The following is a 21,725-nucleotide window of genomic DNA, read 5'->3' on the forward strand; positions in this document are numbered from 1 at the left end:
TACGATTGCCGTGACCTCTGGACTTCTCGTGTGTAGTCAGGGAGGAAGCCAATCCGGTTCCCTTCGTAGGTGATCGGGCCCGTTGCTCTCGCCATCTGGAGGAGCGTGTCCCGGTCTCTATAGTTCATGAGCTTGGCGATCACTGTGCATGGGGGGGGGGGGCCCGGGAACCGGTCTGCCTGCCGGGACCCTGTGCGCTCTTTCAATGGAAAAGAATTTTGAGAGTTTTTTAAGGGCCATCAGGTCTGCTAACAAGTCTTCCAGGAAGAGTTCCATAGAGGGTCCCTCTTCTTTCTCGGGCAGGCCGAGAATGCAAAGTTTTTTGCGGCGGAATCTTCCCTCACTGTCCTCGGCTCTGTATTCCAGGAGGCTGATTTTTCGTTCCATTTCCCTAGGTTCTTAAGTGTCCTTAGTATCAGATATTCTTTGTTCTGTGTCTCCTACCCTAGAGGTTAGGTTCCTCAGGTCCTGTCTCAGGAATGACACCTCAGAGGCCACGCTGTCAATTTTTGCCTCCACCGAGGTCCGGGAGCCGGTGATAGCTGCCATGATGTCTGTAAGCGACTTTGCCAGGCCCGTGCCCTCACTCCTGTCATCGTCTTCCCCCTCGTTTGTCGGTACGGGTAGCCTTGCTGGGGTACATGTTGTATATTTGTCTATTTTGTTCTGCGTCGCCCCTCTGCAGGGTAGGTCCTTCCCCATATTTGGTTCCTTCGTGGTTTCTCTCTTCGAATTGTACCCTGGATCGTGGGCCGTTGTGTCCCAGATCATCTTTGCGATATGGTTTCTGCTTATCTTCCGTGTCTGAAGGGTTTCCTGTGCAGGGTGTGCGCCCTTTCCATGGGTTTAATTTGCTGGTGTACCCCCCTCTGGATTATTTGCAAAGCTGTGGGTCTTTATGTCCTAGATCCCCATTTGGGGGGGGGGGTTTGTTCAGCTGGTGCGTCTCCCTCCGAGCTGTTCGGTGGACCCCGAGCCACTATGTCTTGCGTCGCTGTCTGGCTTCCGTGTCTGGAGGGTTCCCTGTTCGGGGCGTGCACTCTATCTGCCAGAATATACTGCTAGTGTTCGTGCCTGCTTGGGGTGATGGCCGCAGGTCTTCTTCTGTATGGCCGGGGTCCGTCCGGACTAGGGGTGGTGCGCCAGACAAGTTTTGTCAGCCTGAGTCCCCAATAGTTCCAGTGCGGATTTCTTTTAGACCCCAGGTCGGCGTAACGCTGGACTGCTGCACTCCGGCTCAATAGATCCCCAACTTCTGGGCACTGTCGGTTTATCTCGGGAACACGGCAGCCATTTTCTCACAGCCGGCCACGGATCTCGAGGGGGCGCTGGGGGCCTTGTATGGCTCTGATGTTTGTCGGACTTTCAAGGGGGTGGGCGTGGGCACAGTCCCCTTCTTAATTATGGTATTTTTGGCAATATCTGCTCCAGGAATGCAGCAGGATTTGACAGGATACGGGTGGCCCCGGCAGAGCGACGTAGAGTTAGACCGGCATCCGAAGCCCCCTGGTGGCTCCCCCTGTTCCCTCAAACTTTGATGTGCAGAGGCTGCGCAGCAGATGGCGTGCAGGAAGACTGCCTTTCCCAATGTCAGCCTAATTGCAGAGATTGTGCAGCAGGAAGCGTGTAGGAGACTGTGGTGAGAGGTCGCTGCGAAGTGAGAGGGGCTCCTTAATTGAGTGGACGGACCAGGGACGCCTTCATAGAGGAAGGATGTGGGTCCCAAGTGAAGCCAGAAGTTTTGCAGCACGCAGAGAAAGGAACCAAGAAGCCGGTGAGTTGAACCAGGTGTGCCGATTACTTGTGTAAGCACTGCCGGCAACAGCATCCAGCTAAATAATCTCTTGCGTATGAGTAGAAGTGATGCAAAGTTGATCTTTAAGTACTTGACAATGGAACACTTGAATTGTAGCACTTGCCTGTGACCAAGCATTCTCCCTTTCACTCGCGTGAAGAGAAAACGCAGTGAAACTGCATTGAACTTCTAGCCTTGCAAAGCACACAAAGAAGTGGTTGTGTGTGCCTAATAAATTAATCTAAGAGGAAAGGTGATCTCTGAATCTTTATTAAAGTAGTTAACAATTAATAAGAAGGAAGCCAAGTGTTTAAATATTGTTATTACAAGTCGGACAGAGCAAGCATTGCCCAAGCCAAAAGTGAACAAGGCATTGCCTCAGTTAAGACTCATCTGTCTTTCCCAGAGCCAGAGAGCAGTCTAAATGTTACTGTGAGCCAAATGGAACATCAGCCTCTCCTAAGACTGTTCAAGCATCCCTGAAGCCAAGAGAGTGGTGACAAAGCTTCTGGGTAATTATTCTGGCTAATAGTGGGCAGAGGGATAAAGGCATGGCTGGGGAAGGGAAGCTTGCTACTTGTGATTTTCTTTTGAAGTTGATGCAACTTACATTGCCAAAGCCAGTAGGAAGAAGAGAGAAGTGTGTCCTAAAGGCAATGTTGGGTTGTTGTTGTGGCAGACAGACAAGAGAGGCAAAGAGGCTGCCCTTCTGGAAAACGAATATTCATAGGAAGAGTGACTTGCTTACTTGAAGGTGTGGGAGTACCAGAAAGTCAATTTTGTCATATCTAAACACTGATTAAGTCACATAGTACTGAAGCTGTGGTGGTGTATTTGGTTGTCAGTAGATCTGAGACTTCAGTGGCACAGTTGAAGTGGAAATACTATGAGGCAGAGGAGTAGACCCTCATGGTGAACATTTGTAGAAGTTGCTCAGAGATGAAAGATGCTGAAGTAGAAGTAGATGTGCTGTGAAGTCATTCTGACAAAGATACCTAACCAAAGAACTGTGTTTCACCAACATTCTTTGCAGAAGTTGTATTTACTAAAGGTTAACCAAGAACTGTGGTATTTCTTCTTGGACAACTGGAATTTGTGTGAAAACATTGTGGCAGGGAATGACATTGATTCTATCTTGAGGAAGTAGAAGAAAGAGAAGCTTTGTCTGTTGTTGGAAAAAACTTTACTTTGACATTCAAGAGGCTAAGAACCAAAGTGAGACTGTATTACAAACGTGGATTTCCTTGTTTCTTTTCTTGAACATTGGAGTTAAATATACCTTGAAATCTGGGTAAGGGAACTTCGTAATCTGTACAATTGTTCGAATTTATTAAACGGAATCGGAGATTTGATTGAAAGTTGAGTATTCGAAAACTTCGTATAGCTGAATATTTCGGTCAAGTCTCAGATTCAGAGCCATTATACTGAACAAGGGGACCGCAGGTGTCCCCCACACTCTTTTTCACTGTAATGGCTTCAGTGGTTGCAGAGGTGTCCCCTGCTCCCTGAAAAATAAAGATGGTAAAAAAAAGAGGACCCTGCGGCGCCGGTTCCCGATCACAGAAGTGAAGTGAAGGGAACAGGTGTTGCAGGGACACAGGGAGTTGGCGGCACTCAGCCAAGTGTGCCACCAAAGGATGAGGCGTAAGTAAGGAGGTGGGTGGGAGCGGGTTGTCAAACGTCTGGGGGAGAGAAAAACGAAAGTCATTTTCAGTAAAATAGCTTTGGTTATTTTCTCCTTCGGACATTTCTGATTAATTTAATTCATGGTAATCTGGGAAAATTCACCCGGGTTACCGGGAGAGACTGTGAATTTCATTGTGATGTTATTGTGAACTGCCATATATTTTGTTTATGTATTTGATGTTTATGTGTGAGGGTCGGATATCCTATGTTAGTGTTTTCATTTAGTTTTGATAGGTAGGGAAATCCTCATTCGAGTCGGGATAGTGAGGCGTTGGATAACATTTATGATTTAATAAAAATGGCGTATTTTAAAATATTCATCCAGAAGTTGTCCGCCTCACATTGCTGACCCCTCACAGAACCCAGTAACAGTTTTAAAGCGAGACACAAACATTGTTGTTAGGTTTGCAACTCAACTTCTCAATCCTATTGTGTACACATTGGTTCAACTGCCTTTGCCATAGACAAACATTTGAAAACATCAGATGTCCCTTGGGCGTTGTAGCATTGGACCAGACAAACTCTGATGCCTTCTTGATGTCTTTCCTTGCATTGAAAGCTGAGAAAGCATTTGCCTCACAGTTGACAATGTTTAAAGCAAGTTCTGTTGATATTTAGTTTTAGTGCTATTTTGTCATGATTCATATTCGCTAACTTTTAACTATCCAACGACTGAAATAAATCTGTATCCTTCACCTAAGATTTTCTTGCAGAGGGTAAGAGGCAGGGGTGTGCCCTCTGTGTTTGCTAATTTTCGCCACAGCAATAGAGACTTTCGCCCCAAAGCCATCAGGCAAAACGAAAATATTCTCATATAGTTAACCTACTTGCCAGTGTAAGCTTGCCTCTTCACAAACAGCATAGTTTTCATGATTAGGGAGACTACGGACACACTACCAGTGATTACAATAGAGTTGAAATCTTTTCAGGTAACCTCTGGATACAAAATGCATCAAATTAAAACTAAACCTTTCAACTAGACAGAAAGAAATGCAGTTATTTATTTGTAACAATCTTTTCCATTCACCTAGGAAAAAGTATACCAGATACCTTGGAGCCAACACCACTCCTAAATATGAACAACTATATTAATATAATATCCTGAAATTGCTAGCCTCCCTCGATCAAGACTTATTTAGGTGGTCATATCTCAAGGTTTTCTTTGGACAGGGATCTGCAACCTTTAGCTTTCCAGATGTTTTGTCATACAGCTCCCATCAGCCCCAACTAGCATAGTCAATGGTGAGAGATCATAGGAGTCATAGTTCAGACCTCTGCCTTGGATGTTTGAAATATACTGTGCTAACATGAACTTTATGCCCTGGCCCCTGTGTGTCTTGTAGGCTTTCCCGATTAAGGTCCTAGAGTTTACTTTCCAAAAAGTCCAAAGCAAAATGGACAGGTCTATTTGGAAGGGCAAGCCACCTCGAATTTCTCGCATTATCGTACAGCACCCAAAAGATTAGGGTGGCATGGCCGCTCGAGATATTTACAGAAATGCATAAGCTTCCCATTTGAAAACTATTTTAAAATGGCGTTTAGCACCCAAAGACAAATTAAGGTTTCATTAGAGGAATCGCAAGGCCTCGGGTTTAGATCTGGGCTATATGGAGGTTGTGCTTGGAACCCACTTGATACCCTCCCATTTAGAGCGATCTCATTACTTTGGTCTACTGTCTTCTCTTACAAGGTAACCTTTCACATCTCTCCACTAACACAGTTGTTCAGGAATTCCCTGTTTTCTCCTGGGCTCTTAGCCTAGCATTCATATGTTAGAGGTGTATCTACACTGGAACAATTATATCACAAGGACACACATTGAATTTTGCTGCATGCCTTAAGTGCTTTTCAGCATCACTGAGGCAGAAATATTTACATATACCAGATACGCTGTTGGGTGACACAGTGTGAGATTAACATCCGGCTAGCTTTGATAAGCTTCTTTGTGAACATTACTCTTTCCATATTGTCTCTTGAATATACAAATCACTTAAACTCAATTGTTGCAATGATAAATTGCCCTATAAATTGTGTTATATAAAAGGGGGGAATAGAGGGCCACAATACTGGAGTATGTGTGGTCCCATATCTTTTCATATCTCCCACTGGATTCAGACACAGGAAAGCCATTACAGAATCATTAGAGTTTGTACATTGGTAGATGACACAATCATTGATTGCTCGAAAGCAGCCCTCTGGGTGCGGTTTGAGCACATCTGTTACTCGAGAGCATTAAGTACATTAGTAATGGCAGTGGGTTGTAGCCCGCCGTGGTGATTGGAAGTTAAGAAGGGGTGCTGCTGCCTGCGAGGCAGTGCATGGTGTGAGCTATTTAGGGCATGTGGGCCTAAACCTTGTTTAGTGGGGTGGTATCAGTTAACAAAACCAATGGCGACCTGAGCCATAGGGAGCCCTGCATGTGCCCCACAGTGTATCTCTGACCCAAATGATTAGCTAGTTGTTTCAGCTTTATCTTTAGACAGTCTGTTGAACAATCTAGCAAATTCTGTAGGAGCAATTAAGGGCCAGAAGTCTTATCAAGCCAACTTTATTAAGGATCTATGAACTCTGGTGTAATTATCTCCTGGTAGGTTCCAAGCTCCTCGTGGGGAAATGAATAGAAGGCCTTTCATAATCTCCAACAAGTACTGGAGGATTTGGCAACATCCTCCAGGAAATCTCTCCATCCGCAATTTTTACATATGGAAGTTACAAAAAAAGAACTGACTAGAATAGTCACTTATTTGAGGGAAGAAAGGATTCAAGACCAAATTTGTTTAAAAATATTGGAATTATTGCCTCAGACAGTAATGGCCATACAAAACTGCAATTATCTGTATGTAAGTGCACACCCTCCATTCATTGGTAATGTTATTCATGCGTGAAACCGCCACAAAATCCCTTCCAAAAGGATACTCAAAGGGCATATATTGTAGGCAAAGAACAGTGTATACATTTAAAGTTAATTTATTTCATTTATTGGTCAAATCTCATCATGAAAAACCATTTACAAAAAATCACGTGTAACACATTGACATATCATCTATTAAAAACCAAATCTAGAAAAACACAATCAGACAGTAATGGATCATAAATCATACCAGCATTGTTGGAGTAGTCCTGGTCTAACTACAAGGGATGAAATGAGTACCAACACCTCACTAGAGAATTCATGGGCCAATGGTGTATTCCACTCAGAGGAACCGGCTCCGGGCTATGTGAATGTGTCACTGGCCAAGCTCTTATCAAAGCAGCTGGGCAAGCTACATAGCAAAAACTCCTAAATAGAGCTGTCAGTACGGCATGTATGGGCCCCAGCAGTGATAGTATAACCACAAGTGCACAAGGTTCCCTATGGGTTGGTATAAGCAAAAACAAGGAAAGTGGTATAGCAAGCAATGTTAGCAAGAACAAGTTTGGCTTAAATTATGTATAAAGAGGCGTGTGGCAATACATTTAGTTTTTCCATGCATAAAAATGGTAAGAGTGAGTTTTAAATATATGAATTTGCACATGGATACTACCCCTATGTACTTTGTGGTAAATGATGCTGCTGTGAATAATTGGTGGAAGGTGTTTTAAATGTTTTTAAAGAGAGATCTGATGAATTAAGCAAACATATTTCTGTATATAAATGATATATGTTTAAAAACTCATATAGATGGTATAATTGAATAGACTGATGGTGAATATGGTGTGCACTCAGAGCACCTTAACCCAGTGTGGGTAGTGGTGCCGTAAAATCCAGATGAGGTTGGGGTTGCCTACTTTCTTATATATAGTTCCTAACAATGTACAAACTCTTGGATTGGGTCAAATGCTACATTTGCTAAACTAGTCCGATCCTTTAGAAGGCTGGAGGAAAACTAATTTAATCTGCACATTTAAAGCAGTACAATACAACATAGTATACAATACCGCTGGAAAAACAACTGTAACCATAAATCAACACCATACATAGTCACACAGGACCCTGGATCCGAAGGTCAGCCATCCCCGTACCCACTAGTCTCCCGGCGCTCATCTCTCTCCCTACCCATTTCACCCCACCTACCCCTCATGGATGTTTCCAATCTGCAGAGAACCGTAACACTTCCAGCAACAGGTCCCACTCCACCGTCACTCCCTCTTCCTTCTCGGGATCTCTGGTTTTGTGTAATATGTCCAACTCTGCCATCCCCCACTTTCGAACGTCCTCCTTCCAGTGTGCCACAGAAGGACTCTGGGGCCTCTTCTAGGCAATGGCTACCCACCTTTTTGCCAATACCAGTATGAATTGGGCCAATCTGTTACAAGTATTGGGTCTCTTTCCCCCCCCCCCAGGAGTAGACCCCATAAAGTTACCTCAGACTGCACTCGAAACTGGAACCAAGCAACTCATTTATTTTCTCGACCACCTCCTGCCAGTAGCACACCACCACAGAGCACTCCCAAAGCATGTGCCATAACCCTGCGGCCCAATGGCACACCGGGAACAATCCCAACTCAGTTTGCTATTCTTTGCATGAAGCTTGACCGGAGTCACATATACCCTTTGTAGGATGTTAAATTGGATGAGTTGGAACCTGGCGTTCCGTGAAACCCTACGGACCTGTCTCCAAATGTTCACACATTCTTCATCGGAAATGGGCCACCCATGACTCTCTCCCATTTACTCTGAACTATAAGATCCTTCTTAGGGAATGTATTCCACGGGGCTTGATAAACTCTGGAGACCCTGCCCCCCCCCCCCAACGTCTTGTGTCAGAAGAACCTACATTAGCAGGCTTGTCTGAGGTTTCCCCCGGGATCTCCTTCCACATAGCCGGCAGTCGTCTGGTCATCATTCCATATGTTAGGAAATGCCCTTTCGGGATCCTGTAGCGAGCGCTCAATTCCTCAAAAGGCATCAGCCTCCCTCCCTCAAACAAGTCTCCCACTGTTTTGCACCCCCTATCCCCAAGCCTGGCTATCCTCATCCTCCTAACTGTCAGATGAAGACCCCCATCCACACCCCACGGTAAGTCTGCACTGTAGAGGCTGGACTCCTGTAATTTACTCAAGAGCTTCCTCCAGAGCGTTCTCAACACCTGAAAAACATTAGTGGCCCCCTTTCCAGCTACCGTACCCCACAGCAGCTCTATCCCCTACCAGTGGGCCGGCATGGCTCCCAGCAACCCTGTCAGCAGTTCCCCCTTCACGTCCGTCCACCCCACCTGCAGCTGTGCTGCTAGGAAGTACATCTCATAGTCCGGTAAATTGAGAGCCCCGTCCGACCGTGGACGCCGCAGAGTCGACTGGGAGACCCTTCTCCTCCCCGAATCCCATAGCAGTTCCCCTATCTTCTCATCTAACATTTTGAAAAAAACTTTCTTAATGCCATAGGGTATGTTGGTGAAATAGTATAGAAGACTTGGGAGTATAATAATTTCACATAGTGCCACCCTTCCCATCAGTGAAATCGGTAACTTCTTCCAAAATTGAATCGAGTCCCCTATCCCAGACAATGCTCTGCCAGTGTTATATACAAATGTTTCCTCCATGTCATGATAGACTTTGATTCCCAGATATGTAAATGCTTCCCTCTCCCATCTTATCCCCCAGTCCGCGAGGGTAGCCAAATCAGGGTCACGAATGGACCCCAGCGGGAACAGCAAGGATTTTTCCTTGTTGATCCGAAACCCTGACAGAGCACGGAAGTTACCCAAGATCTCTAGCAGTATGGGCATGTTTTCTCTCGGATTTCCCACATATAGTAATAGGTCGTCAGCGTAAAGAGACACTCTGGGCCTCATTATGACTTTGGAGACAGCCATGCCCTTAGTAAGGGCATTGCTGCCTCCAAAATCGTGTCCGGGTCTGGGTTCCCTGAATGGGGAAATACTGGGCCATTCCGATTTTGGAGGGCCCGGTATTTCCTCCTTCAGGGAACCCAGACCCGGTCCTTCCCCATTCCCATTCGAGCCCCCATAGGGCTCAATGGGAATGGGGAGGGAGCTAACAACGGGCCTGTTAATAACGGGCCCGTTGTTAGCTCCCTGGTCCCCTCGCGGGACCCGCTCTGGAACCTCGTAATAGGGCGGAATGGGATTAATGGCACCGGCACCATTACCAGCGCCGTTAATCCCGTTCCGCCCACCTCGTAATGAGGCCCACTGTCTTACCCCTCCTGCCAGTATCCCTGCCTCTCCCATCTCTTTCCTGAGAAATCCCGCCAGAGGCTCTAGCGCCATTGAAAACAGAATCAGCGAGACAGTGCACCCCTGTCTTGTCCCACTGCTCAGTACCCACTGTGACGAAACCCAGTTGTTTGTTTTCACCCTCGCTGCCGGTCTATCGTATAACAGTTATAATCACCGTCAGATATTGTCCCCTAGTCCAAAGGCCTTCAGTACTCTAAACAGCCAGTCCCACTCCAATGAATCGAAAGCTTTCATTGCATCGAAGGATGCCAACTCCATCTCCCTCCTGGACCTTCCGACCTGATCGATCATGTGATGTAGACGACTATGGTTCATTGATGTATTAGACCCCGCCACAAATCGGCATTGGTCAGGGTGCACTAAAATAGGAGCCACCTTAGCTAATCTAATGGCCAGGATCTTCCCCAGGACCTCTGCGTCAACATTCAGCAATGAAATCAGGTGGTAAGATGTACAGTCCAGGGGATCCTTGCCCCCCCTTTAGCAGAACTGTTATCATCGTCTCCCTCACCGAATCCGGGAGACTCCCGGTCCCGGTTACCTTGGAGATGCATGCCCCCCTGATTGTCACCTTAAGGGCCTCCCAAAGGGTCCAGACAGATTCCACTGATCCTTCATTGGATTAAAAAAATGCACCATCTCCTCCCTTAGTTCCCCCACAAGCGCTACATCTTCCAGGGACATGGCGGGTAGCTGCCAGAGCCTTATGGGCGGGTGTTGTTGTATTCCCCTTAGTTGCGTCACCAGGAGTAAATGGACTTAAATAACTCTTTCCCAAATATTCCACCTCGTCAAAGGAGTGAAAGTCTTTCGCCCCCACGAACATGTAGTCCAGCCGAGAATATGACCCATGAACACCTGAGAAATAGGAGTAGCCTTTTTCCTCCCCATGCGACCCCCGCCACAAATCCACCAGAGTCCCCTGCTACTGCCCTTAAAGACTTTGCTGTCTGTTGTTTCAGGTGTCCCGCTTTCCCTGTACTGTCCAGGCGTGGGTCCAGTAAGCAATTAAAGTCCCTTGCCCATATAAAACAACCATTCCTGCAACCCTTGCTAGACTCAATAACGACGGGAAACAGTCCTTATCGTCCACATTCGGCACGTAGGAATTAACCACACTGATGTCCCTCCCTTCGAGTGCCCACACAAGCACCACGGTTCTCCACACATCGTCTGTCAGGATCTTGTCCACCCGGACAGGGACCTCTGCTGCCACCCAAATCGTAACTCCCCTAGCGTATGACGAACAAGATGTCCCCACCACTACCCCTCCCCACCGTCTCCTGAGTGCATCCGAATCCTTCCGTACCATGTGCGTCTCCTGAAGTATAGCCAGTTGAATCCCATGCCGTCTAAAAAAGAAAAAAACTACTTGCTGACGTTTCAGCCATTTGCCTAACCCCCAGACATTCCAGGTCCCGATCTTGAACCCATACCAAGTTTCCCTCACCTCGTCCCCCTCCCACCTGTAGGGGTATTGATCCAAAACCCCCTGACAGATTTCTCATACGGCTCCCCTCCCCTGTTTGCAACCCTCCCGTTTCATAAAGCACATTACAGTCCGTACTGTCAACTCAAACTCCAATCCCAACCAACTGAACCCATGTTCCCCAACTATTTGACCTGCTCCCCGGACCCCCCCACCAGCAACCACCCCTGAACATGTATGAGCTGCTTCGGGATCCCTCTTGAACAACCACTGCTAACTCCCTCCACACCCGCAACAGTGTACCCTCGGAACTGATCCCCTCTCAACAACCAACATCTCTCCCCTTCCCCCCTTGTGTCTCCCTCCACCCCAACTCCCTACCCTTCCCACCTCCTTCTCTAATCGAGACAAACCTCCATCCCACATCTAACTCTGCATGTGGGTAGCAGGGTATCGGTGTCCGGGGTGGGTTTGACTCTCTGCCCACTCCAGCCGCCTCTCGCTATGCAAATCCGCATGTCAATTCCATAAACAATGCTCCCCCGCTCATCCCGAGCAATTCAATCAGCCCCCAAACTGCCTCCTGCTGCCCCAACAGGATCCATTGCTAGGCCAACGCTGTCCTTCTTTGGTTGATGGCCTCCTGCCAGAGTCTCTAAAATCAGTTTCGAGGGGATTGGGTCCTCCGACGTATTCCATATGTATGACAGGTAATGTCCACAGCTGTGCTGCTTCGGAAAATCTTTGCCGTCTGCGTCCTGCGTCGATGACGTCGATGCGCCGTCCCCAAGGACCTCCTCCGACGGCCGATGTTACCCGATGTGATAAGTTGGTCGCACGATGCCCATAGCCTCATTTCAGTTTTTTCCGCGAACGTGTTCGCTTCGTGAATCTCGGTACGCCTCGACTTGTTGGAGTTTGCTGTTTTCAATTCTCGGTTCATTGAACCTCTTCGGTTTGTGTGAAGACCTGTTTGTGGCGATGTGTTTCTCATCTTCAAACCCGCGTCCGGGCTTCAAGAACTGCGGGGACTGTGGGTCCAAGATGTCGGTCACGGACTCGCACGACGCCTACCTCTGGTGCCTCGGGGAGGTCCACGATACGGACGACTGTGTCGACTGCCAGTCGCTCACGTCAAAGGCCTTGCGGGAACGCAAGAAGAAGCTGTCGGTAGGCCGGGTGTCTAGGCCCCGGAAGTCGAGGTCTGCAGGGCTTTCGACGGATGACTCGAGGGGCGACTCTCTGCATCGTCGTCGGAAGTCCAGTGGGTCTCCTTCCTGGAGTCGGTCTCGCCACTCCTCCGCCTCTTCGAGGCATTCCCGAAGCACCGGCATAGGTCGCATTCCCCGTCCTCTTCCGAGGGCTCCGCCCGTCGGCCGGGTCGTTTATCCCTCCATGCAAGCGACACCGGAGGAATGGGCTTCCTTCGGGAAGCAAATGCTAGCGATTCTTGAATCGCAGGGCACCGGTCCGTCTGTGCCTCCGAGTGGGGTCGGTCGGCACCGGTCGAGAGACACCGCTTGTATGCCTTCCGGCTCAGGTGGTCGGCAGGGCTCGCGGGAGAGGTCCCGCTCGGACAAGGGTAGCCGTTCTCGCCATGCCCGTTCCAGGTCCCGGTCCTCGACGCGCTCGAGACCGCGTGATGCTGTGCCGTCTTCGAAGAACACGTCGACGCCTGTGGCGCCGAGGTCGTCGACGATTTCTCTCGAGGCTCTGCCTCCGAGGGGGTCGTCGACGCCGTCGGCGCCTAGGTCGTCGAGAGACACGCTCGGAGCTCCGGCTTCGAGGCCTGTGTCGACGCCGCCGATGCTGCCGGCGCTGCAGCTGACGTCGACGCCGATTCGCTCGACGCCTTTTCCGTCGATGCCGTGGCATGGTGTTTGCCCCTAGAAAGGCTCTGGCTAACGTCAGGCACTGCTTTGGTCCCCAGAGGTCTTCCTCTCCCCGCCTGGAGTACATTTCTGAGGGTGATGAAGGCTCTGATGGAGGCTTGGTTCCGGTTACGGTTCCCGATAAACTTATCTCAGGCCATAGCCAGTTTGATGACCTGCGGCAGTCGCTGCATGATGCCAGTGGACTGGACACCTCTCCGGAGGTGAAGTTTTGTAGGCCGGAGCCTGGCACTCATGCAGATTCTTCATATCGGCGCTTTATGTCTCGGGTTACCGAATACTTGGGTTGGTCAGCTCCCCCAGGGGAGTTCGTTCAGGATGATCTAACGGACATCCTTGATCTCGGTCCACCCACTGACCCGGTTTTGCCTTTTCATATGGCTCTGCAGAGAAGGGTGGCGGCGGCTTGCACTGCTCCGGAGAGTCTCCCGGCAGTGGGCAAGTCTTTGTCGCGAAAATACCGTCCAGCCAGTAGCGACCCCTCCTACTTGTGTAGGCACCCCACTCCGGAGAGTTTGGTGGTGCAGGCGGCTACGGCCCCGGCAAAGCAGGCGTCGTGTCCTACCATCCCTCCGGATAGGGACGACAAACGATTTGACAGCTGGGCGAAGAAAGTGTTTTCTTCGGGGGGTATGGCGCTTCATGCGGCCAACTCCATATGTGCCTTGTCTCGTTTCACACACACTCTGTGGAACTGTGTTGCATTAGCGGCTGAACATATTCCCGAAGGGGATGAACGGGATGGTTTCCTTCCTATGGTTCTGGATGGCAAGGATGCCATGTGTGAGGCCGTTCAGTCGGGTTTGGACTTGGTGGATTGTGTCAGCCGGTCCATGGCGGCGAGCACCGTAATGCGCAGATTTGCGTGGTTGCGGAAGTCTGGGTTCGCTCCTGATGTGCAGTCCCGGCTCCTCAACATGCCCTTTGACGGTGAACACCTTTTTGCCAGCAAGGCTGACGAGAGCCTTGAGAGGTTGCAGACCTCCAAAGCTGCAGCGAAGTCGTTGGGCGCTGCAGTTCGCCAACCTCCGCCTTTTCGTCCTAGGGGACAGCAATGGAGGGGAGGTTCCTTTCGCTATTACTCGTCCTTCAGTAAAGCGAGGGGAGCTAGCAGTCAAAGAGGCCATCGTAAGAGAGCCGCTACCACTCAGTCATGAGACCAGGTCCCATGGTTCGCCGGTTGGGGGAAGGCTGGCGCAGCATCTTGTAGAGTGGCAAGCCATTACTCCGGATGTGTGGGTTCTGCAGATCATAACCCACGGCTACTGTCTTCCTTTTCGGCAGAGGCCTCACGACAATCCACCAGGGAGCCTCTTTGAAGAGTCCGGATCCGCTCCTTGTGCAGGAAATTCAAGCCCTGCTGGAGAAAGGCACCATAGAACTGGTGCCTGTAGCGGAGAGGAACAAGGGATGGTATTCCCCTTATTTTTTGATATCGAAGAAAGACGGGGGATTGAGACCCATCATGGACTTGCGCGGTTTGAACAAACTCCTCAGGAAGGACAAGTTCAAGATGGTGACTCTTTCTGAAGTCCTCCAGGCCCTTCAACTTCAGGACTGGTTGGTGTCTCTCGACCTCAAGGATGCTTACTTCCATGTGCCGATCCATCCCATGCACAAGAAGTACCTGAGGTTCGCGGTTGGCGACTCGTACTTTCAGTTTCGGGTCCTGCCGTTCGGATTGACCTCCGCCCCGAGGGTTTTCACCAAGCTCATGGTGGTGGTGGCAGCGTATCTCAGGAAAGGGGGGATTCACGTCTACCCCTACCTGGACGATTGGTTGATCAGGGGGAGCTCTCCCGAGCAAGTCCTGGATCATCTGTCCGTCACCTGCCACTCCCTTCACAGGCTGGGCTTCTCCCTCAATTTAAAGAAGTCCCATTTGACACCAACACAGCGGCTCCAGTACATCGGAGCAGTGCTCGACACATCCCTGGGGCAGTGTTTTCCTCCTCAGGTGAGGGCTCTTCACATTCAGCAGATGGTGAACAAGTTTCAATTTGCCCAGGATCTCCCAGCGTCCGAGTTCTTGAGACTGCTCGGCCTCATGGCATCCTGCATTCTTCTGGTGCTGGAGGCTCGTCTGCGGATGAGATCTTTGCAGTGGGCACTCAAGCTCCAGTGGTCTCAGTCCTCCGGCAGGCTGTCGGACCCTGTTCAGGTGCCGTCCTCGGTAGCCCGGGACCTTCTGTGGTGGGCCATCGAGGGCAATCTGATGAAGGGGGCCCCATTTTGGCTGCCCTGGCCGGAGATGACGATCATGACGGACGCATCCCTCACGGGATGGGGAGCTCATGCCAACGAGTTGACAGTCAGCGGTCGTTGGTCTCCGTCGGAGTCCAGACTCCATATCAATCTGTTGGAGCTGAGGGCCGTCAGGCTAGTCCTGAGGGCTTTTCTGCCGACTGTGCGCGGAAAGAGTGTCCTGATTCTTACGGACAACGCGGTGGCCATGCACTACCTCAACAAAAAGGGGGGGGCAGGGTCACTTCCGCTGTGCAGGGAGGCGATGCAGCTCGCATTCTGGGCCATCCAGCAGGAAGTTTCGATCTCGGCTGTTCATCTGGCCGGAGACGACAACGAGACGGCGGACGCTCTGAGCAGGCAGAGCTCGATCTCTCACGAGTGGAGCTGGCTCAGGAGATTCTCCTGGAGATCTTCGCCCTTTGGAGGACCCCTCAAGTGGATCTCTTCGCCTCCAGTGTCAACCGGAAGTGCGAAAGGTTTTGCTCGCGGGAATTTCCTCCAAAAGGAGCCTTAGGAGACGCGTTCGCGGTGGAGTGGTCATTCCCACTGCTGTATGCGTTTCCTCCAGTCCCCGTCATCCCGCAAGTGCTGCAGAGGTTACGGAGGTTCGGTTCCCGGATGATCCTCATTGCTCCGGCGTGGGCATGGAGGACGTGGTACCCGGATCTTCTAGACTTGTCCATCTGCCCTCCACGTCGTCTTCCCTACCGAGATGATCTGCTCTCACGGGATGGGGGTCAGGTTCTCCATCCAGAGGTCAGATCCCTCAATCTTCACGCTTGGCTTCTGAAAGGTTGAGGTATAAAGATTGGGACCTCCCTGAAGACGTGATGGAGGTGTTGCTCTCGGCCAGGCGGCCGGCAACTAAGTCTCTGTACCGTTGCCGTTGGAGAAAGTTCTGCGACTGGTTCAGAATGTGGATCCTTTTGAATGTGACATTCCCATGGTTCTATCTTTTTTGCTTTCTTTGGCCCACAGGGGCTTGCAAGTGGGGACCATTAAAGGTTACCTGGCGGTGCTGTGCATATTTAAGCGCTCGTCTGAAGAGTGTTCCTATTTTAAAATTTCTTTAATTTCGCAGTTTTTGAAAGGGCTCACTAATGTGTTCCCTCCGTCACCTTTTCTGGTGCAAGGTTGGGATTTGAACCTTGTTCTTAAGTTTCTTATGGGTGCTCCGTTTGAGCATTTACATTTTTGCCCTTTGAGGCTGTTATCTCTGAAAACTGTGTTTTTGGTTGCGGTTACTTCCGCTCGCAGAGAGAGTGAGTTACAGGCACTTTCAGTTAAGCCACCCTTCACTGTGTTTCATAAGGACAGGGTTGTCCTTAGAGTTCGTCCTTCTTTTCTTCCGAAGGTGGTTTCGGAATTTCATTTGAGCCAGAAGGTTGTTCTTCCGGCGTTCTATCCTCCTCCTCATCCTGGTAAGGAAGAGGAGAGGCTCCATGGGCTTGATCCTAGGAGAGCGTTGAGCTTTTATATTTCGTGCATGTCCCAGGTCAGAGTGGACGATCAACTTTTCATTGGTTACGCTGGAAAGCGTTTGGGACAAGCTGTGACGAAACAGACTTTGTCTCGTTGGATTATTTTAGCTATCTCCGAGTGTTACCGCTTGGCGGGTAAGGATCCTCCGGCTGGCTTGCAGGCCCATTCTACCAGGGGAGTGGCTGCGTCTACTGCTCTGCAGAGGGGAGTTGCTATTCGTCACATCTGTGATGCAGCCACCTGGGCTTCAGTACATACTTTTGTTCGTCACTACTCCCTCGATTCCATCAGAGGGCAAGATCTGGCCTTTGGTAAGGCAGTTCTCTATTCCGCAATTTGATTGGGCATGCTAAATTTGTATTCTAAATTCTTTCCCACCTCCTTGCTTCATACTGCTTTGGGAGTCTGTCATAGATATGGAATACGTCGGAGGACCCAATCCCCTCGAAGAACAATTTACTTTCTTACCTGGTAACGTTCTTTCGATGGGATGGTCTGACGACGTATTCCATATCGCTCCCTCCCTGCCTTCCCCGCTGCAGAATTTCTTTTGCGATTGCAGCTTGCGTTCCGCAAGGCCTTGTGTGTTTGACTGGCAGAAAACTGGTGGCACACGTTCTGGGAAAAAACTATAACTGAGGCTTTGGGCGTCGTGCGTCCTACTTATCACATCGGGTGACGTCGGCCGTCGGAGGTCGTCCTCGGGGACGCCGCATCGACGTCATAGACGCAGGACGCAGACGCCAAAGATTTTCCGAAGCAGCACAGCTGTGGACATTACCTGTCATAGATATGGAATACGTCGTCGGACCATCCCATTGAAAGAACGTTACCAGGTAAGAAAGTAACTTGTTCTTCTCAACGTACAGTTCAGTGCACGGCCCCTCCTGGCCCTCCGGTACCCTCTCCAGATGAATGTTGTTCCGGCGGGACCGACCTTTCGAGTCCTCCGCCTTGACCCCCAACTCCCTCGTCACTCCTATAAGGCCACCTTTAATGTGGTTAGATCGTCCTCCACCGTACTCACCGACTGCTCCACCTCTGTCACCCGTTCTCTGACTTTCCTTGAGTCTGCTCGCATCAGGGTCAAATCCACTCCCACTTCTTGTATCTTTCCCTCTAGAATACAGATTCCTGTATTACGGTGATGAGCCCTTGCATTATGACTCCTCCACTCCCTTCCACTCCAGCCCCTGCCACTTCAGCATCTCCCCCCGGTTTTTTTTTACCCATTCTTTGCTTAATGGCCGCATAGTGGTCAATTTTTTGTTGCCCCTTCACCATGGTGCCGACTATGAGTACCAAGAAAACTGGAAGACTGGTGTTGCCTGGTTGTGGGCCACCATCTACCATGGGACCCTCCAGTATCTTGCCTTTTAGATCTCCTGATCTGTTCCTCCCAGTTATGTTCCACTTTGCAGCCGTCAGTCCTCACTGATCCCTGTCTGTCTCTGGGGCCGTATAGCTCTCTCCCCTCTGCTATGCTCCTACCTGGTGCTTCCTAGCCACTACCTACTGCACAGCTCCCTGCAGCGGCCAGACCCCCTACTCCCAGGGTGCTGCTTTGTGTGCTGGGTTCGGTGCTAGGTCTTTACTTGCACTCTCCTCTCTGTCAGCTCACCAGCAGAGTCCCAAGTGTGGTCATCCCCAATCCTCCAGGCAGTTCTGCCATGGACTGTACCTTCACTGGCAATCTGGGGCCAGCCGTTGGTGTCGCCCGTGCCCTCACTGCCGCCCCAGGCACCTTCTTCATCTGCTGTTTCGTTCCTGGTGCCGGGGCTCTTACTGGCCCCCACTCCCTGGCTCACGCAGCCTGCATCAGTCAGGGTCCATTTCATGTTCTTCCCCGGGCCTCCTTGTTGATTCTGGGACACTCCTCCCTGGCGGATGCGCTGGTGTCCGGGTAGAATTCCCAGGCAACGGTCACTGATGACTCTGCCACCTGGCGTCCCGCCCAACATTGAAGCTCCGGAAAGCTCTGATCTGTATGGTACCGGGGCTGCTTCCCCTCTGATGCTTTGCACTTAGTTCTCCAGCTCCCTCCCCGGGAAAACACCCCACTCCTGTCCGCGATGTGTCCCAAGCAGCAACCCGATGCTCTGCGCTCCCGCCCTCTGTCTGGGTCATTGCCCGCCTCTGCAACACTCTCTGCAAGCACCAGCGGCCACAGTGCTGTTCATCCTCCCCCTTGTCGACTGCAGCCGCCAAACGGATCGCACCACTCCCAGGTGTGGGACTGTGCGGGCAGCCCCACCCACAAGTCTGTCAGGGTCCCACTCCTTCAGGCCCCGGGTTCACAGGATGTCACTTCGCCCACCGGTAGCCATCTTTGGGATCCGTTCCCACCTCTGGTCACACCACCGTTTCACGAGCTGACAGGGGAACCAAGTCTGCTCACCGCTGCCCAGTTCAGACACCCGGAACCTTCCATCACCCAGTGTGCCGTTTCTGTGCTGCAGATTTGATCTCCGAACAGGATATTAACAGGATTTATCGCGGCCTGGAGCGGGAGCTACGCAGCTTCACTGCTTCATCTGTCACTCGCCGACCACACCCGCCTTGAGTTAGAGTTAATGTTTATTTACCTCTGGGTATTCAAGCTAGGAAAATTCTGTATGAAGTGGGGTTATTTGGAAAGCCTTTCAGATAGCTATAGAAACCCAATTCCACTTGTGATGGGGGATTTAAATGCCAAAATATTTGGCTCTCAGTCGTGATATTTGTGGATGAGAGGAGTCTGCCTTTTTTTTAAATTCTAAAATGGACGGAAGAGGATGAGTTATAGACAAGTTCATAAGATGTTCTCTGTACCATCTAAATGGTCTTTTTTTTTTTTAACTCCACCCATCCTAATTCCACTTGTACATATGCTAGATATTTTTCAATAATTTACTATATTTTAATTGCTGTTTTATATTCTTTTAAACTTTATTTCCTGGCTAGAAAGTTATTACGATCTTTAAATATGAATCTTTAAATATGAAATCTGACTTTAAATTCTCAAATTTTACTACTTCTGCTCATAAGAGTTATGTTTTGAGGAACTCGAAGACTGAGGGTGGGAAGGCCATCAAGATTAGTGGACTTCTAATTAGACTTTGAAGAATGATTTTGTACAAAGTGGAGGGAACCTTTCAGGGGTATTTTTGGCAGAGAAATTGACTACACTGTGACCTCATGGCTTTCACCAATAAATATCCTGAATCCAACTAATGGATAGTGTAAGTGGTTTCAACCCAGCACTCCACCTAAGTCAAATGCCTGGCGTGAGATGCCCAGCTGGAACCCTTAATTATATATTTTTATGTCTAAAGTTCTTTTATTTCTGAACGATGTACCCATATAGCTCGCCCCTCTCTTTGAATTCCCCCCCCCCCGGTCTCACTGAACCAAGAAGAAGGTTGTTTTGCAAAGTTAAAAGATTTATTGTATGAATTGAACAATATATATATTTCTGAGGCTTGTGGAATCTGCTTAGATCACATGCTGTGCATAGACCAACATCTAGTGGAAGCTGCAGAGTATTACAGTTTGTTTTTCGAAACTCGAAAATGGGCGTCGACACAGGGCGTGCCAGTAATACTATCCCTAGTGTGACGTCCACTGTACCCAAGATCCCTCACGCGTCTAGGATCCTCAGATTGTTTTTTTCCGCCATGCTGGTCGGAAGCATTTTGCGGAGTCCCCTGGCCTTAGCCATACTTTTGCTAAAAATTTTAAATAATAATCTATTGACATCCTTCCCCACCCCAACGTCGAACTTCGACACTCGACGCCGGCTGGAGAAGAAATCGACCGTCGGCTGCTGCATGACAGATTTGGGCCTCGGAAGGCCGCTGGCCTCGGCCCGGGCCTTGGAAGGCCTCTGGCCTCGGCCCTGCAAGTAGGGAGAGTGGGGGGTGGTACATACTCTACACTCTTGGTATATAGGTACACCTTATACATTTCCTACACTTAACAGCCCGCTGCCTCAAGGTGCGTATGGAGGGTACCCCTTTTCAATTCTGCCCCAAGTGCAATCGCAAATACCCTTGAGTCGACAGGCATGCCACGTGCAATCTCTGCTTGCCGAGGGACCACCTCGAAGCGAACTGCAGAGCGTGTAGTAGGTTTAAACCTAAGACACTTAAGGACCGTTGGGCCCACCACGCCAGGCAGGCGCCATGGCAGCGGAGGGCGCCTTCAGAGACGGCAGCGACGCCGTACTTTCGGACGGCGAGGGCATTACGGCGTCGAAAGACAGCCGAGCGCAGGTCCCCGACCTCGGAAGGTCGTCCGGCAGGGCGGCTATGGGGAAGACCCCCGGCGACACAAGCGCTTCACATACTACACACACTAAACACACTAAGTCCAACCGAGACTCGACGACGTCGAGTTCTCGGAAAGAGGCACAAACAGAACGGTCCGATTCGGTGTCCTCTGGGCGCTCTCGATCAAGATCGCCGCATGACTCCAGGCAATCATCCACTCTTGCCAAGAGTGCCTCGCTCCCTAGGCTAACAGAAGTTCGATCGTCGCAAGACGAAGACGACTTCCACCCCCAGGCCGCGCTCCAGGAGTCGGAGCCCGCAGTTAAAGCCAGCGAGGCCCCACGCTCGAAAGGACAGGGACACCACCCTTGATCCTCGACGCCAGGCGTCGAATAACTCCGGAGCCACTAAAGGACAGGGAAAACATTTTTCCACGCACGGGGAGGGGGGAAAACAGCAGAAGAAACAACCTTTGCACTCTTCCACACCTGTGAAACACACCACTCCCCCTAAACAGACAGACAAAACCACGTCTGCTGATATGTCTACAACCACCAAAGCTACTCAAAATAAATCCCATAGACTTGGTGAGAGAGTCATTCCCAGTTCCAAAAAATGGTCCAGTGGAGACATAGATAGGGTCATGTCAAGAATGTCTTCTTTAGCTGATTTTTATGATAAAAATCTAGAACATTTCCTCTCGTATGATCCACAAGGGGCGACACCCTCAGGCTCTACTGATCCTAACCCCCCCGAGTAAAA

At 50.0% G+C, this 21,725-nt stretch overlaps 1 protein-coding gene across 1 annotated transcript in view; it reads left to right on the forward strand.

Annotated features, from left to right (window-relative positions):
- Positions 1-21,725, forward strand: part of ECT2L (epithelial cell transforming 2 like) — a 2,055,529-nt gene that overhangs the window by 611,193 nt on the left and 1,422,611 nt on the right. The window lies entirely within an intron of this gene.

The sequence above is a fragment of the Ambystoma mexicanum genome, chromosome 4q (assembly GCF_040938575.1).
Source record: "Ambystoma mexicanum isolate Mex_15411 chromosome 4q, UKY_AmexF1_1, whole genome shotgun sequence".
NCBI lineage: Eukaryota > Metazoa > Chordata > Amphibia > Caudata > Ambystomatidae > Ambystoma > Ambystoma mexicanum.